Consider the following 6,617-nt stretch of genomic DNA (forward strand, 5'->3'; position numbering starts at 1 on the left):
TAGAGAAATTGCAATCGGTGGGAATGTTGGATGGGAATGTTGGATCGTGCGGCTGTTGTGGAACGCAGTGTGGCAGTTCCTCAAACAACTGAATGTAGATGTACCATATGAGCCCGCGATTTCACTTCTGGGTATATACCCCAAAGGCTTGAATGCAGGGACTCAAGCCGACACTTGTACACCCACGTTCATAGCAGCATTTTCACAATAACGCAAAGGTGGAAGCAGCCCAAGTTTGCAGGAGTGGATAAACAAAATGTGGTCTATATATGCCATGGAATATTATTCAGTCTGAAAAGGGAAGGAATTTCTGTCACATCCTCCAACATGGATGAATCGTGAAGACATGCTAAGTGGAAGAAATCAGTCACAAACGGACAAATATTGTATGATTCCATTTGTGTGACATACCTAGAGCAGTCAAATTCATAGAGACAGAAAGGAGGATGGTGGTTGCCAGGGGCTGAGAGGAGGTGGGAATGGGGAGTTTTTATTTAATGGGTACAGTTTCAGTTGGGGAAGATGACAACATTCTGGAGATGGATGGTCGTGATGGTGGCACAACAATGTGAATGTACTTAATGCCATTTCAAAATAGTCAAACTGGTAAATCCACTCAATCCTTCCTCCTTAACACAAGACAGAAAAGGCAGAGTTGTCAAGCTGCTTCCAAATGCTTATTTGGGAGGACACATGAGATCAATTCTATATCAGTTCTTTGACAAACAAATGCTGTCCAAATGTAAGGAAATAATTTCCTGGAGGACTGGGGTCCTGTATTAGTTAGGATGTTTTTGGTTGTAATTAATGGAAAATTCAACACAAACTGGGGGACTTCCTGGATTATATAAATAAAAATATCTAGTAGTAGGTGCAGTTCATCAGGGCTCTGACTCACTTTTTCTGTAATATTTTTTCTACCCTGCGATTCATTGAGTGTCAGCCTCACCAGCTTCTAGGTTACTTTCATGCAACAATTTAGTCACCCACCCATGTGCTGAGAGAAGCAAGGAAAAGAGATAGAGAATCAGTACCCTTGGACTCCTGCCAGTTTTCCATTTCTGGTTATAGACCTTCCTGGTCTCCAGCTGTGTTCTAATCCTTGGGTGCTGAAAGCCAATCCCCACCCTTAAAATAAATTTTCATTTTCTCTTTAATCCAGCATCAGCATGTTTCTGTTACTTGAAACCGAAGAGTCCAAACAAACATGGAAGAACTCCTCTTTCACACCTCGCTTTTTGCCCCCCCATTCCTGTGCTGCCTGGGCTCTGAGCGAGTTATCTCCATGAAGGAAACAGACTGTATACATTCAGAATCACACACCATCTTCCTCAGCACCACACTGGCCCATTGTTCTGAAACCAAACTTGCGTCCTTTGATTTCCTAGCAGGTTTCTAGGCCCCTCATGGAAAGGTGCCCTTGCTGAGCGCCGCCCAACTTCCCCCTTGACAACTTGAAGGAGAACGTTTTAGGATGAAGGTGGGGCCCTTGCTCGCCATGTTTCCTCACGCGTAGGGTAAATCCGGAAAGGACAGTGGCTGAGTCCATCACGTCCTGCCCCCTCCCAGGGACCAGCCTGGAGTCAATGCTTCCAACTGAACTTAGAGATGAATTGATTGATTGATAGTGAAGAGACAACCTTATATTTCCAATTTCTCACTGGCCACTATCTTCCTTTATAAAATAGATGCTTTGACATTATAGGAAGTTATATGAAAGTAATTGCTTGTGCTGTTCAAGTTACTCTGCTTAACTTCTTCTAAAAAAGTGGATAGAACTCAAGTAGGGAGCAGCTGTGAAAGCTGAGTCTGTTCTTCAGCTGGATCCTCTTCCAAGCAGGTCTGAGTGGCTCCTAGTTTACAAGAAGTTGGAGGATAAACTAGACCCCAACTAGTTTCCAATAGGCCCCAAGGATAATGGAAAAACGGAGACGTCTGTTCTGAACAGCAGATAAACTTTTGGTGGCCTAGTCTTTTGTCATTAAATCAAATTATAGAACACATTGGAGACCTCCCTCCCCCACAAAACAAAACAAAACAAAACAAAACAACAAAAATTCTGTTCATGTTTTGCCCACCCTGCTGTTGTTCTGTTGTTGTTGTTTGATAGTCTCTCAGAGTTGGACTCTGGAGAAAAGTGGTTCTTATTAATGTACTCTATTTATCTATCCATCTATCTGTCTATCATCTATTTACCATCTAATCTTTTTAATGTTTAATTGATGGAAGTAAATTATGTAGTTTCACTGAGCAAGTAAGGTATGGAGCTCTCCAGAAAGGGATAGGTGTGCAAATTAAGAATGCGGTCCGGTGAAATTTGTGTACTGAGTCCAATTACTCTTGATCTCAAGATGTGATAAAGAAGAGAGGTGTGTCTAGGAATAATTTTCCTTCCTTGAATTGGAAGGAGAGAACTGAGGCAAACAAGCCTCCCAGAATTCAGCCTTCATGGGTTTTCAGGGAGAATATTAAGAAAACAGGTGGTGGTGACAGAGGTTGTTTGGGGAGAGTGATGGGAAAATAATGTTTTCAAGAAGCATTAGGACAGAGAAGAGCAATTTTCAGGCTTTTCTGTGTAGTCTGAATAATACCTCTTATTTTATGTACAAAATGATCAAAGACAAGATTCTGGAGGGAAAAGGCACAACCAGCCTAACTTCAGCAAGAGCTCTGGGCTGGTGGTAAAAGATTCCACAGTTAGAAATAGATGAGGTGTCAGCCTGAGTCCTCTGCATAAAAGCCACCACACAGACATTCATTATAAGAGGACCGATGACCATCTGCTGGCCATGGTCCTGCTTTCGTATTCAGATACGTGAGAGGTCACTGGCCAGAACCAATGTCCACTTCAGCTAATGATGTCATCGGAGAGTGCCTGCAGCCATACACAGCAATTCAAGAGGGGTTGTAACTTAGGATAGGCCTGGCGATATGGGGGTTTGTGTGGGGGTGCATGCCGCTGCAAAGCCTTCTGAAACATGAAAGTGTGATGGAGTCCAGGTTTTTGTGGGTTGACTTAGCCCTCTCCTCTTTCAGAATCCTCCACCCACTCCCAAATAAGAACCATTTCCTGAGGAAGACAGAATTTCAGCTTTGAACATAAGCCTCGGTTTCTGTCAGCTGCACTATCCAGGTAATGATATGCCTACCTCACGAAGTTGATGTGAAGAACAAGTGAAATAATCTTAAGCCCTGAGCACAATGCTTGTTACATATAGATGCTCAAGAAATTTTAGATACTGTTGGTATTAATGTTGGTATAAGTATTTAGTGTTTTCCCAGGACACTTCCTAACAGTCAGGAAAAGAGAAACCACCCTAGATCTTTCAAATAGCGGAAGTTAAGACGGGGAATTGGTGATGCAAACATGGAAGAGTTGAGAAGCCAAACCATGGGACATAAGGTATCCCAGAGGTTAGCAAAATAGGAAACTGCTATGGGCTTTAGTGCTAGAGAAAAAAAAGGTGGAGCGTCCAGAGGCCAAGGCCCTCAAGCTGGATTTAGAAACATGGTGGGGCCTGTCCAGAGGGAGGTGGGACAATAACGGAAGAGCCTGTCTCTCTAGAGCTAGAATCAGCCATTGCTTCTCTCTCTTGCTGAGACACAACCAAGGGTAATGCAAGATAAGAAGTAATACTCTGCTGTCTTCGTTTTTCCCATTCTTCAGTCTTCCACGAGTGTCTCCCAATAGCTGAAATTACCCAGGAGCAAGTTGGCAAGGGGGGAAATGTAGTTCTGTACCAGACAGAGTAGAGCAGGAAAAGAGAAGGGAGTAGATATGAGAACAAACAAGCCAATGACCACTATTGTTCATGAAGGTGGAAGAGTTGACCTGATGCAATCCTTGGGATGTAGTAGGGATGGTCTTTAGTCTTCCCAGCCTTTTGGCCCTTGGGCTTGCCTTCCACTCATTGTTTTGTGCTCATCTTGCTCATGTAAGCCTGCCCTGAGGGCATGTCTCCCCTCTCAGGGGTCAACTGAGAGGGTTGGCTACAGTTGAAAGTTGGCTACAGTTCATCTGGCTACAGTTGAAAGAGTTGTCTCTCAGGGAATTTATATTATAACATGGACCAAGACCATGAAGTAAGGGAAGATGTCCTAATAGTGACATTTCAGGCTTTAAGATATTTTGTTTTATTTGCAAACCCAGGATCTTTATTTCTAGAGTCTTGAAATTACCTCATTTTATTGTACTTCACTTTATTGTGCTTCACAGGTGTGCCTTTCTTTCTTTCTTTCCTTCTTTCTTTCTTTCTTTCTTTCTTTCTTTCTTTCTTTCTTTCTTTCTTTCTTTCTTTCTTTTTTTTTACAAATTGAAGACAAAACATTCACTAGCAAAAAGATTATAACTCGATTGCGATACTCACTTAATTATGGTGGTCTGGAACTGAAACCACAATATCTACGAGGTCTGCCTGTACAACACAAGCTCTGTTTATATTGTGTTTCTCTGAAAAGAAGACCTGGTCTTATATTAATTTTTGTTCCAAAAGATGCATTAGGGCTTATGTTCAGCGATGTCATCTTGAAAAATCATGCTAGGGCTTATTTTCCGGTTAGGTCTTATTTTTGGGGAAACACAGTATATACAGATTATTTAATTTGGCATCACAATCCTGTGAGGTAGATGGACATGGATTGATTCCCCATTTTTCAAAGAAAGCTCAGAGAGTTGGAAAAATATGTTCACTGTGATACAGCTATAACTGGTAGAGCGGGGATTCAAATCCAGGCTTCTCTGACTCCCATGAGAGGAGTCTCTCTACTCTGCATGGTGCTTTTCTCAAGGGAAAAAAGTGGGTTCAAGTAATGTCATTTATTGGAGTAGTTCACTCTTTTTGCTATTAAAATGCTTTCTTTATCACATATTAAATTTCCATGTGTACGGGGCCTGTTTCTGGAATATTTTGTTTTCCCCAATTTCATCAGTCTAATCCTAGTTAACCATCATGCTGCTTTAATTACTTTAGCTTTAGAGTATGATACAATAAAATGGCAAAAAATGTTCCTTCTCCCTTTTTCTCCTTGTTCTTCCTCTTCACACGTTTCTTGGCTCTTCTTGCATATTGTGTTTTTCAGGCTACTCTTGGAATCTACTCATCAAATGCCAGAAAAGAAATCTATTGGACTTTTGATGGATTACACTGAATTAATTTGAAGAGAATTGTCATCCTTGCTATGGTGAATCTTTCCATGTAACAACCTGGGATATCTCTCCATTTATTCCATTCTTTTTTATGTCCTTTGGTAAAGTTTTATGGCTTTATTCAAGCAGGTATTGCACAGTTCTTGTTAGATTTATTCCTAGACTTATTATAGTTTTGGTTGTGGACATGAATAAGGTATTTCCTCCCCTGAGATTTTGTAATTGGCTGTTGCTGATGTAGAGAAAGCTCCTGGCTCTTGTGTGCTCTTGTATCCAATCACCTTCCCAGACTCACTTGTTGGTTTTAATGGCTCTTCAGTGTACTATCCTCAGTTTTCTAGGTAGGAAATCAGATTGTTTTCCCTAGCATATTTAAGCTGTTCTTTCTCTTCTGCCTTTATTCCCCCACAAGCACTCTATAACTTATCCCATTGCTTTTATATCCTGTCTTGAATAGTAGTAATGTCTGTGTATTTTATTGCCTTTACTAGATTGTCTGAGGCTGGAAATTGTCTTATTTATCTTTATGCCATCTCTCCCCATTCTCCCAAGACCCTAGCATATTACGTGGCATAAAGTAGACAGTATATGCTCAACAAAAGTTTCTGTAATAATTAGTCATGCCTTGTAGTGTAGGGAATACGCACGTTACATCCAGATAAGCCAACTGTATCCTAGCCTGACTTCCTGTATCCTGAGGTGTTTTCCCCAGCTCAGGCAACCAAACCAGAATCACCTTGCCCTGTAGAGGGAGGGCCTTAGAGTACAATAGGAAACAAAGCTGTCAAATTCTTGGCTTTGGAATTCAAAATTCAGGTCCAGACAAAAAGGCAAGCGTTGTGGTGCAATGAAGTTTCATTCCCTTTCCTATGTAGTCCAACACACACACACACACACACACACCCTAAGACTAGACAAAGATTCTGCAGAGAAGGAAGGAGAGGTCTGTAAAGTTGCACCCAAGTCAGCAGCGAGACCCCATGCCTGGAGCTCTATCTCAGCAGAGACATCAGTGACCCCGGGGAAACTGTCAGTCTTTTTGTGGGGGAACAGAAGACATTGCCCCAGCTGAGGAATCCTTTGTTATCCAGCCCCCCCCCCCTTTTTTTTAACATTGGTGAAAGGCAGTTTATTAGAAATGAAAGTACAGTCCAAAGAGATAGGAGTAGGCCCAAGCAACAAAGTGGCTCAAAAGGCCCTTTGTTATCCTTTAAGATGCCAAAGAAGACCACCCCCCAGTGTCAGTCAGCGGGTGAACGATGACAAACTGGCAGGAGTGATGCCCTGCTGGGGCCTGAGCCTTTGCTACGTCTCCACGCCGCCCACTCCATGCCAACCCTCTGCTATCCATGGGTCAGGGCACCCTGAAGCCCCCAGAGAGGAGAGAGGGCCTTGACACCTACGGGTAGCAATGACCTAGAAAGAAAAGCCCTTTACTCTGCACCCACCCAACCCTTGGCAAAAGGCCTAG

Source organism: Rhinolophus sinicus, linkage group LG10, assembly GCF_036562045.2.
Source record: "Rhinolophus sinicus isolate RSC01 linkage group LG10, ASM3656204v1, whole genome shotgun sequence".
Taxonomy (NCBI): domain Eukaryota; kingdom Metazoa; phylum Chordata; class Mammalia; order Chiroptera; family Rhinolophidae; genus Rhinolophus; species Rhinolophus sinicus.